Source organism: Schistocerca americana, chromosome X (assembly GCF_021461395.2).
Source record: "Schistocerca americana isolate TAMUIC-IGC-003095 chromosome X, iqSchAmer2.1, whole genome shotgun sequence".
NCBI lineage: Eukaryota > Metazoa > Arthropoda > Insecta > Orthoptera > Acrididae > Schistocerca > Schistocerca americana.
This window is the reverse complement of record NC_060130.1, coordinates 439,061,198-439,073,599: the sequence shown is the minus strand read 5'-3', so window position 1 is coordinate 439,073,599 and position 12,402 is coordinate 439,061,198. Positions and strand designations below refer to the sequence as shown.

The window sequence follows — 12,402 nt, the reverse complement described above, 5'->3', positions numbered from 1 at the left end:
TTCCGCAAACATACTTCAGTGGAGTATAAAGAGCTACCAAACAGAAAGTACTTTGAATTATTTGGGAGTAAAGTTAACAATTCGCTAAACAGTCGAGGCAGTGAATCATTGACAGGCACATAAACAAGACCGAAAACTTTGCGAGTTTTTGGACTAATTTGTTAAGAGCTCTCTCTCTCTCTCTCTCTCTCTCTCTCTCTCTCTCTCTCTCTCTCTCTCTCTCTCTCACTACTCTCTCTCTCACTCACTCACTTCTCTCTCTCTCTCTCTCTCTCTCTCTCTCTCTCTCTCTCTCTCTCTCTCTCTCTCTGAATACACTATGTGGGGGCTTCAGCTGAACTGATGTGAGATTTGTGTTGGATGGAGTGGGTGAGGGGAGAAAGTAGGTGGGGAGTTGTAAGAGGGGTTGGGAACGGTGGCTGATGGCTGAGGAGGAGGCCAGATTTGCTCAAGATAGGAATGTGGGATGGAAAGGCAGCAATATGCGGGGATAGGAATGAAACATGAGTGATCAGTTCATGAAGCACACAGTGACAGTGAGGAGTACACTCTGTGGAGTCAACAGAACAGGAAGAGAGGAGACTCCAGGGAAGAGGATGTGGTCGCAGGATGTGTGAAAGGAAGAAAGAGTGGGCTTAATGTCCCATTGACATAGAGGTCATTAGTGATGGAATATAAGCTCGGACTGTGTCAAGAATGGGGAAGGAAGTTGGCCATGCCCTTCCAAAGGAACCGTCCTGGCATTTTCCTGGAGCGATTTAGGGAAGTCACAGTAAATCTAAATCTGGGTGGACGGATGTGGGTTGGTATCTTCATTATCCCAAATGCGAGTCCAGTGTGCTAAGAGGATGAGTGAAGTTAGGGTCTTGGGGCAGAGAGATGGGTGTGGATCAGGGGCTAGCAGAGAATGTTCTTCCATCCTTACTTAAACTCCATCACATTAACCATGAGATGTAATATGCAGTGGCAGGTTCTTGAAAATAAGTGTACTCAAATAGCTATCTGTCAGTACTAATGTTAAGAACTTTGTGCCTTGGCAAAAAATAAACATGAACAATACTACAGATAAAAAGGTGTATCTGCTTAGTGGTTACAAAACAAGAAGAAACTGTGTTTGCAGATTGCCTACAACTTTTAAAAAGGTGAAAGGGAATGACAGGAAGAGGGTTTGAGATGTACACCTGTTGATGGAAAATGAAAACTTCTCAAAACCTTGGATTGAGAGAGAGAGAGAGAGAGAGAGAGAGAGAGAGAGAGAGAATAAGGAAAGGAGTCAAAAGCCACAATCATGTGAAAGCTAATATTCAGATACTAGAGTGACAGTAATTAACTATTGGTAACTAGCATGTCAAAAACAAGACCATAACTCAAAAGAAACCCCATGGGAATAAAAGAAAGGCAGGAAAGTCTCAGATTTTTCTGTGGAATTGACATATGAACAACATAGTAAATACTAATTTTATTAGCTACATTCATACAGAAACAAAAACAATCATGTAGACAATTAAATAGTTAAATGTTACCTGTGTTATGTGGCCTTTCCCAATAAGAAAGCCCCCATGGAGCTTAAAGTTTTTTGTTAGTCCAGGATTGGCAAATGTCGGGCCCTGAGCCTTTGCAGTACTATTTCCCTTCAGTGCTGCAAATCTAACATCTGATGGTCTTATATACTTTCCCAAGGAGCTCAGCTAGTGCTGGCTGAGTATGGACATGGCAAACCCAGGGTTCATGAGTTGGTAAACACTACCAATCTTATGCTACCGCAAACTCTGGATGTGCTTCAGTGATATATATATATATATCACTGAAGCATATATATATACACACACACACACACACACACACACACACACACACACACCACTGTCAAACTCAAGGTGTAATCCACACCAATTGAATGGATGACTTTTGGTGGGCAACCTCTGGAGAAACTGCCACATCTCAGTTTGTATTCGACTTGCCCAGGTAAGTAAAGTTCTGCGTGGATGGATGCTGGAGATCCATAGCTGTTTATGGGAACACCTTGGAACCTCACAAACAAACAAAGAAATCTGCAAACAGTATGTGAAGGCCATTAGAGATCACAGACACCTACACAACTAAGAGGGCTCGACGTAATAGTCTCCCTGGAATTTCATTAGAAAAATTGAACCATAATAATTTTAATGGGGCACATCAGTGCTAGAATGGAATGTCACTACTGTAACAGAGAGAAGGGTAGTCTTTTGAGGAAGGTCTCCTTTCTAGGTCAACAAAACAGTAGAAAGTATTGCTGGAACTGTAAAGTCAACAAAATGACTTTGCAACTGAGTGCTTTTGGTTGAAACTACTACGTCTTACCAAGTGAGCACACGTTTGGACTTTGGGTCAATATGCTGTAGCGATGGAAAAGTACACCATCTTCATGCTTCACTAAGGATGGCATTAAGTTGTAAGAGATGTCACAGACATGGACACTGCTGAACTGCAAAAAGGATGGAAAGTGGAAGATGTAACAGAACTTAGAAACATGATGAATAGAGTGAATGGTGAGCTGTAGAAGACTGTGACTTTCATCTTAATATTGGATTTGCCTCTCCATCCAGAACACATCAAAGTCAGATTTATTTGACTGAAAGTAAGAAATGTTATATCCAGTCCGATGTGGTATTATAAACAAGAGTGGTAGGGTCACATCACAGTAGGGTGTAGTGGCAGTTTAACATGCAGGAAATTCGGGAAAGATGCATAGGAAGCAGGGTCCTCACATTTATTTTAAGAGTTCTGTGCAAACGGATCAGGTTAGCACCCTCTTTGAAGCAGGAATTTAGGACAAATGAAGATTCAAGAATTTAAAGTGACCAAGAGAATTTTGTATACTGTGGGAGGGGGGAATCCCTGCACCTTTCTGTTTTCTCAACTTTCTATGCTACCACTCTGAGGGAAATTGTGGTCAAAGTCAGTGTAGCCAAGCATTTGAAAGCAGTAGATATTATCACAAACATATATACATGTAAACATTTAAGCAATAATGTCCACACTACTGTGCCTGCATCACAACAGCAAAAGGTGAAATCTGCACCCAGAAACAGTCAGAATCCAAAGAAATCTGATATGAAACCATCAGAGAGAAGGAGGTTGCTATTAACCGATGGAAACACTGCAGAAATAGAACTGGATACATATGTTGACAAAATTGGAGGTTGTGCTATTCTCCACTCTATGTCCAGTATATTTCACCAGAAAAGAGAGAGAGTGTGAAAGACCCCTGCAATGAATGGCACCTATACTCCCATGGAATGTGAACAGTCCAAGAAAATATGTCAGAAGCAAGGCTTTTAACATAGGATAGGTCCTTGTGCCTATGCATACATGAGATGCAGCTCAAACCTTCAGACAGTCTTTTGTTGCTTTTAAAGGCTATACCATCCACAGAAAGTTTTGTGTTGTCTCACTGTCACTGTAGGCTTGTACCATGAGAAACAACGAGAGGATGTTGTGTTTGGTGGTCGGTACCCTTTTTCTGTAACACAACTGCACACATGTATTAACAGGGTTATTTATTCATGATTATAAGAAATTACTTATTTTTAAGCTACTCGGTGTGGTACAAGCTCTTTCATGATAGTCCACGTTAGCCACAATGCTGGTGAAGTACAAGTCCGCTATGTGCACTACTGTGGTCGCTAGGTACTGACTGACTCTGAGCTAGAGGCTGAGCTAATTGTGACTGCGACTCCTACTGGACTGTGACTGACGCCTCGACTTCTTGACTCACTGGATGGTGGACAGGGCCCTCCGGTCTGCGGCAACAATCTAAATACTGGCGGTCGAGATGGTGTTGGCAGTGCGTTTCTTGAGAGTCTGTCGTTGGCCTCGTTGTTGTGTAGTGAGGCTGCGAATGCCAACAGGGAGGGGGCAGAAAACTGGAGATGAGCCGGGAGCCATAGCTATGGAGGGCGGTGTACTCCCGACCTTACCCAGCCATCTGGCTTGCAAGGCAACGGGAATATCCCCCTGGAAAACTGCTGCCAGGGCACACGTCCAGGCCTGAGGGCGTGTGCTTGGAGTGCCCTGGAGATGGCATCAGCGGGCAGCTGCGAAGGCTGCGCGGTCTCATGAGGCCACGAATCTGGGGGATGAAAAGCAGTAGAATAACAGGGCAATTGACGTGTGTATTTCGTTCTGGTGGTAGCACTGCAAACTTTCAGGACCTGGAATCAAATACATATAAGAGCCAATACGTTTCTGGATCACGCCTCTTTACCAGTGCCTACAGTTGCCATAAACCCTGAAAAGAACAAAATCACACAGTGCAAAGTGATAATTACAGACCATTGGCGGCACTGGATGCTGCGGTGGATGTAGCAAGTGTAGCAGAGTCCGATGGCGGTGGCGATGCAGAAGTTTCACCGTTGGTCTGTCGTGTGGGTGGGAGTGATAGGAGGCAAGAAAGAGTTGCAGCTCCTGTTCCCATGTACGGGTGGTGCAGAGTTTGTCCATCTGTTGCTTAAAAGTGTGTATGAAGCGTTCCCCTTCTCCGTTGGACTGCGGATGAAACTCGGCACTTGTTAGATGACGAATTCCATTTCGTTCACAAAACTGTTCAAAGTCACGTGAAGTGAACTGTGGCCATTTTCTGCCATAAGTACTTCTGGCAAACCTTGTATGCAAAATATGGTGGACAACACTTGAATGGTGCTATGTGACATGGTAGAGTTCATAGGCACTGCAAATGGAAACTTGGTCAAAGAGTCTACCACTATGAGCCAACAAGTGTTCCAAAATGGTCCTGCAAGGTCTGTGTGCACTCATGTCCATGGCGATTGAGTCTTAGTCTTAGATGAGAATGTCTGTGGCGGAGTGGATTGGATTTCTGTGCATGCACGACACTGTGACATCATCTGTTCAATGTGGGCATCCATGTCCTGCCAATTACAGTGCCATCACGCTAACTGTTTAGTGTGAACAATTCCCCAATGTCCTTGATGGAGCAATTGCAACACATCCTTTTGCAACACTTCGGGATTAAGCACACGCAATTGTCTACTGTCATTTTGAACTAGAATCACACCCTGTTGAACTGAAAGGCTATGCCAGCGTGCAAAATATTGGCGCACAACTGAGTTCTGGATGCTGTTCAACAAGCAAGGCCAAGATGTGTGAATATAATGCAACAAAATCTTGAGATCTGGATCTGCTTCCATAGCCTGTGCTATTTTTCTGTAGTGTAAGGGAAAATATTCCAGCAATCAGAGTTCTACATTGATTTGGCTGGAAGATGGGGCAGATGCGTCTAAATCAGAGTCTTGGCCAATTGGAAAGCAAGACAGAGCACCTGCATTGCTATGCTTTGCCGTAGGTCTGTACATAATTTCATACTGACACTGCGAAAGCAACAAAGCCCAGTGTTGCAATTTTTGAGCAGCGCATGTAGGAACCGGCTTTGACGGATGAAACAAGGACTGCAAAGGCTTGTGATCTGTCACTAAATAGAACTTTCAACCACACAAATAGTGACGGAATTTGGTCACACCATTCACAATAACGAGTGCCTCTGCTTCTATTTGAGAATAATTGCACTGAGTTTGCGTTAACAACTGTGAGGCAGAAAGCAATAGGTCTGTCTTGTGCTCCAATTCTGTGTGAAAGCACAGCGCCGATTCTGTAGGAAGAAGCTTCGAGTTGCAGAACTGCTGGCTTGGCAGGGTCAAAATGCACTAAACATCTGTCATTGAGCAAGGCATTTTTGAGTTTCTGAAATGCATCTTGACAATCTTTGGTCTACACAAAAGGCACATTTTTCTGATGCAAGCGATGCAATGAAGCTATGATCTGAACGGCATTCGGTATGAACCGAATTTAGTACGCCATCTTGCCTAGTACTGATTGCAGTTCAGACACGTTGCAAGGAACAAGCAAGCCGGCCGTGGTGGTCTCGTGGTTCTAGGCGCGCAGTCCGGAACCGTGCGACTGCTATGGTCGCAGGTTCGAATCCTGCCTCGGGCATGTATGTGTGTGATGTCCTTAGGTTAGTTAGGTTTAAGTAGTTCTAAGTTCTAGGGGACTGATAACCACAGCAGTTGAGTCCCATAGTGCTCAGAGCCATTTCAAAAGGAGCAAGCAGAACACGGATTGCAAGCAAATGAGATTAGACGGTGTGCACATCCTGACTGTTTATCACATGACCTAAGTACTGTAGTTCATTTTGAAAAAAAGCCACACTTTCCGAGTCGACACTTGTTTCCTGCTTCTGACAGCACTCAAAAAAGAGTATGCAAATTGGCAATGTGTTCCCCTGGTGTATGACCTGAGACGACAATATCATCAAGGTAGTTTGAACAAAATGACACTTTTGCAGGCAGCTGTTCCAAGTAACACTGAAAAATGGCGGGTGCGGAAGCGCTGCTGAAGGGCAAATGCAAATATCTAAACAGTCCAAAGTGTGTGTGTGTGTGTGTGTGTGTGTGTGTGTGTGTGTGTGTGCCACAAATACTTTCTGTGATTCTTCATCCAACGGAATTTGCAAATAGGCATCATGCAGCTCAAGTGTGTATGCGGCCAGAAGGCTTAGGCAACAAAACGAGAGGGCTTGCCCATTGACTAGCTTGAATGGGAGCAATTACACAGTTATCTTTCAGTTATTTCAATTTACTGGCTGCTTTGTCTCTTAAAGAAATTGGAGTGGGGCGGGACTGGTACAACTTAGGCTGTGCATTGTCTTTCAATGTAAAATGTGTTTGTTACAAAGTTATTAGCTTTTCCCATTCCTTTGAAAATAGCTCAGGAAATTCTTTAAGCAAGCTGTCTACGCTGTCTTTTGGTGCAAAAGCTGGTGTGGAAAATACATTGTCTTGGATGCTAAGGCCAAACAAATCAAAGCCGTCTAAACTGAAAATGTTCTCACTGTGTCTTGATTTCAACACAGAAAAATTAACTGTTCTAGTTTGGGATTTGTAAGTGGCAGGCAAACTACACTGTCCAAGCACTGGAATTTCCTGTCCATTGTAAGCAGTGAGGTGTTTACTAGATTTAGAAAAGTGTGGTGAGCCTAACTGTTCGTACGTGGCACGATTAAGGAAAGTTACTGAGGCACCTGTGTCTAACTAGAAGTTCACACAACAGCCAGCAATCTGTAATGAGACTAATAGTTTGTTAGAATGTTGTTGCACAGCACTATGGCAAGAAGGAGGCACAATCTTAATCTTATTTTTGGCGTCTTTGTGCTATTGCAAACAAAATACTTGGACATGGCCTTTATTTTCCACATGTGTAACATGTTGTGTTAAGTGATGGGCAGTCCTGTCTTTTATGTATGGCAAGCAGAACATCTAGGGCAAGACTTCACTAAGTTCACAGGTCTGTTTACATGTCTACGTGGCTGTCTGTGTGGCTGTGTATGTGCTCATTGTTGTGGCTGCTTGGGGTGGTCATGAGTAAGGGGCGGTTAGACCCAACAAATTGGGGCCTGCTCAAACTTGTAGGCAGCTACAGCGCCCAAATCATATTGCTCTAATGTTTGCAGCACTTGGGGAAGTGATGGAACAGAGTAATTTAAGATCTGTTCCAGTATTCTACTATCTGAGACATTGAATGTTATTGCATCCCTAATCATTAAGTCGCTGTAAAAGTTTCCACTACTACACTTCAATTTGCACTTCCTAATCATGCCCACTAATTCTGTGTATCACTGATTGTACGTCTGTTCTGGCTTTTTCTGCAAGTAAAAGAACTGATATCTGGCTGTCTGGCTGCAGATACTTGAACTTGCTGGTCATAGTACTGAGTTAATGCAGCAATTACTTCATCATAGCTGAGTTCGTTGGGAGACACAGTTGGGTATAGTCTTTGTATTAACCTGTACACTGGGGACCCCACAGTCAAAAGAAAGTATTGTGGCTTTACAATACCTTTAACTTGATGAACTTCACAATGTACTTGGAACTGTGTCAAGTATTTGAGCCATTCCTCGTCTGTGTTGTTAAATTGCCGGAACGTAGGTATGCTGGTCGGCGGCATGTGTTGGGTTGATCGGCTCACCTTTTGTGCAGCTGATGCTGCTTGTGCAGCCAGTAGTTGTTGTATTGTCATTAGCAGGGCAGCAGTTTGTTGATTCTGAAACTGGAAAGCTTGTGTTAGATCCATCACATTGGTCGTCTGTGGCTGAAGCGTGGTGGCAGAGGGTGGGGTAGCCATGGTTTACACAAATATGTTATAGCAAAAAGCAAGCAAAGCCTCTGAAAAGAGAAATTTGATTAGTTCTATGGCTCCCTTCCTGGAATATATGCAAGAACACAACAACACATTAGCAAATAGAAATGAGCGCCCCTGCAAGCTACAACACAAGAGAAGCAAGCAAAATCTGCACTGAATTATACTGGTCACCAGTTTATGTGTCGTCTTGTTGTCACTGTAGGCTTGTACCATGGGAAGCAAGGAGAGGATGTTGTTTGGTGGCCAGTATCCTCTTTCTGTAACACAACTTTGTGCATGTATTAACAGAGTTCTTTATTCATAAGAATAAGAAATTACTTAGCTTGAAGCTACTTGTGGTACAAGCTCTTCCTTAATATGTTAGCCACACTGCTGGTGAAGTACAAGTCCGCTATGTACACTGCACTGGTCGCTAGGTACTGACTGACTCTGAGGTAGAGACTGACCTAATTACGACTGCGACTCCCACTGGGCTGCAACTGATGACTCGACTTGTTGACTTACTGATGGCTGACTGGGAGCTCCGGTCCGTGGCGGCGATCTAAATACAAGTGGTCGAGAGGGTGTTGGCGGTGTGTTTTGTGCGAGTCTGTCGTTGGCCTCTCTCCTGATAGGCTCGCTTTCTCTGGTGCCTACTGTCGATCTTCTCACAGCCTCTTTGCTAATCGGAGTGCTGGTACCAGCTTACACCAGCACAGGAAGGATGATGCAGGTCATGACCAGGGTAATGATGGAGTGGCGGTATTTGTTGCCGAAATATGCTGTTTTGCACTGTTTACCCTCACCACCCACCTCCAAGCAGTAGCTGTTCATATTTATGTATCATTAAGAATAATGGTGCTGTCCCTGTATCAACCACCTTACGAACCTGTAGATAACGAGACCATTGATGACCTTATATGCAAACTCCCCCTTCGTTTTCTATCCCTCAGAGACCTCTATGTATCACTTGCAGAATGATTCTACATAGCACTTAAATACTGCAAACTTACATTCTCAGACGCTGACCTGACACTTGAATTCTTCAATAGGTGATGTACATGGAGAAGGGTCAGAGAACGTGCCCTATAGTCACAGTTTTTCCATTTGGATTCACTTGCAAGATACATTAGTACCTGCCACCAAGCCACCTGAATGGATCTTGAAAGAGACAGCTGAACACTTTACACCAACCTGACTGTATGCCAACAATCTATTCGAAAGTTGCATGTTAAACCTGGTAGACGGCCCGTCTGATGGTGAAGCAAGGAGTGCCATTTAACCATTAGGAACAGACTGGTGGCACTGAGAAAGTTCCACCACTTGCATCTACTGATAATCTTACTACCTTTTGCATTGCTCATCTTACTACCTTTTGCATTGCTCAGCCAAAAGCTCAGTGTGCTTACACAAAATGTAAGGGGGTCTATAAAACGGCTAAATGTAAATAGTATTACATCTACTGCTGTATCATTAAAAGACAGTGGTGCTCCAATCACAAAATCAGACGCTGTGGCCTAGACAATGGTGACATACTTGGAGCCAATTGCATCCTATGTGTGTCAGGATGCTACATTCCAGTGCAGATGGGAATTAGCTCAAAGGACACGGTCGGCTGTGGTTAGTCATACAACACCAGGGCCAGACAAAATGTACTGTGATAAGTTGTAACATATGAATAATGAATCAAAATAATACCTTTTCATGCTGTTTAACATAATTTAGTTTGAGAGACAATACTCTTATTCTTGGAATGAAACAATTGTGACCCCTGTCCTAAAAATTGAGAGAGATTGTATCAGACCAATTAGTTATTGCAGTATAGCAGTCACCAGTTGTATAGGGAAGACATTTGAGTGAATAATCAACACCCGCTTAGTATTGGTTATGGGAACAAGATAACTCTTCACTCACCTTCACTGTGGTTTCTGTCAGTACCACTTATCTTTTGACACACTGATACTCCTCAAGGTAGTGATACATGAGACTTTCTTGCATAGGGGTTCTTGATAGGATATATTTTTATATTGAAAAGACTTGTGACACTGCCTGGAAGTACAATATAGTCTGACAAATGTATGAATGGAATTTCTAGGATTGTCTTTAAAGATGGTTCTTTAGGTTCAGAGTTAGCAGTGCATTCCGACATACTCAGGAGAATGGTGTCACTCAGGAGATCATAAGTTTTACTCTTTCTGCAGTAGCCATCAACAGCATGGTGTCCACAGTTAGTGGTCCTGTCCAGCACTTTCTTTTGTGGAAATTTTTTTGTTCATCCTCTTATCTTGAGACGATTGTTCGAGACGTGAAATGAAGCTAGGGGACACCACTCTTAGTTTTAAGGGATCATTAAAATTCCTGGCCTTATCTTCAATGAGAAACTCAACTGGTTTACACGTATGAAGTATCTCAGAGCAGCAGTCACTCTAAAGGCTCTACACATCTTAAAATGCTTAAGTGACAGATAATGGCAATCCCCCTTGTTTGTGTTTTAAAGAGCCTTTGATCAGTTGTGGCTGACCTGTGGCTGTATTGCTTATGTTCCTCTCAACCATGCTAGTTAAAGGATGGGATGCTGTTCACGAGGGGGAATTAGAATGACGGAAGGAGCCTTAAGGACAAGCCCTGTACCTAGCTTCTAGTGACGCAGGGGAACTGCCTCTTACCATGTTCCTCGAAGTCTGGCGTGCATAAAAGGTCCTTAGTTTCTGGCTTTTAATCTTCTTGTCAGACCATCAGCAGAACAAATGTTTGTAAATCATGAAAGAACAAGACCATTTGGGATTAGACTAAAGAAGCACCTTGCAGAGCTTAGATGTGAATGTTTTTACACAGGGTTGGAGCAAGTACCATCCGTGATTAGCTGTGCGGCCAAGGCTGCTTTTAAATTTTACACAGTGAAAGGTATCTTGAACACTATATTTTATTTGTAAACAGGCCTTTTACAAGTTTTAGATGGGCACTGAAATTAAACAGTTATTTGCTCTGGTGTGTCTAAGCAGGGCCATACTGTCGGCTACTTAGTGTCTTGAGGATTTGACTTCTAGACAAATTTACAGTCTTTGATGCAGAACTCTGTGCAACACTAAAGGTACTGGAGCATATGAAGTGGTATTGATAGAATAACCTTCTGGTTTGCTCTGATTTTCTAAGTGCCATACAGACCATTCAGCAAATGTAACCAGCAGACCAGCTGGTTCAAAACATACAGGAAACACTTCACACATTACATCAAGGGAAGGAAGTATCATTATGTTAGGTACTGAGTCATGTGAAAAATCCAGTTTGAACAAGAATTAAAGCCTTAGGATGCCTGACATAGGCTGCAGTTTGTGACTGTTGCGACTGAGTGCCCTACATTTATCATCATCTAGTTTTCTGATGAGGCTCATTTTCACCTTAACAGTCATATCAGTATGTAAAATTGCCACTACTGAAGTGCAACAAATCCTAAACAGAAGCACAAGAAATCTCTTCATTTGCTATGGGCTGCTATATCATCTCGAGAAATAGTTGGCACGTACTTTTGTTTTAGGACAAGAGTTACTGTGAATTCGGCACACCATGTGATTATGGCTTTGTAATGTCTGAATTGCAAAATTTGCTGGTTATAACCAAAGAACATTGTTTTAGCAAGACGAAGCCGCAGCACACAGGTTCAATGTGTTTTTACTGCAAGGTAATGAAATTTTCCCTGGAAAATTGATCTCCAGGAGGGATGACATAAATCGGCCGTCGTGCAGTCCAGATTTGAGCCCCATGGATTTTTTTCTTGTGGGGATATGTCAAATCTAAAGTGTATACCAGTAACCTGACTTCTCTGGAGCAATAAAAAGAAAATATCCCTAGCAAAGTGGCAGCCATCCCAGTGTCTACATGCCAACCACCGTGCAAAATTTTGTTCATTGCCTAAACGAGTGTCATAGGCATGTTGAATTGCATTTAAATGACATTACTTTTAGGAAGTAAATTTCTAAACTGTAGATTTCAATAATAAATAAAGATTTTGTTGATAGACTTCAACCTCTATTTTATTTTGACACGCCAAATATAAACTTTCTTTTGAGATACCACGTATATGCTGGTTAGAATAGCTTTGTCAATCTGGAGTTCTGAACGTCTGCAGTTCATGACTTGTGATGCACACAAGAAGTCCCATACATGAGTAACATTATACTACATTGTGTTAAAACAACAAAATCGAAGGATTGTGTTTGAAAATTCTGATTG

General features: G+C 42.7%; 1 protein-coding gene across 5 annotated transcripts in view; it reads left to right on the top strand.

The window, feature by feature from the left end:
• Window positions 1-12,402, top strand: part of LOC124555813 (histone-lysine N-methyltransferase EHMT2) — a 280,266-nt gene that overhangs the window by 65,362 nt on the left and 202,502 nt on the right. The gene's annotated exons all lie outside the window — the stretch shown is intronic.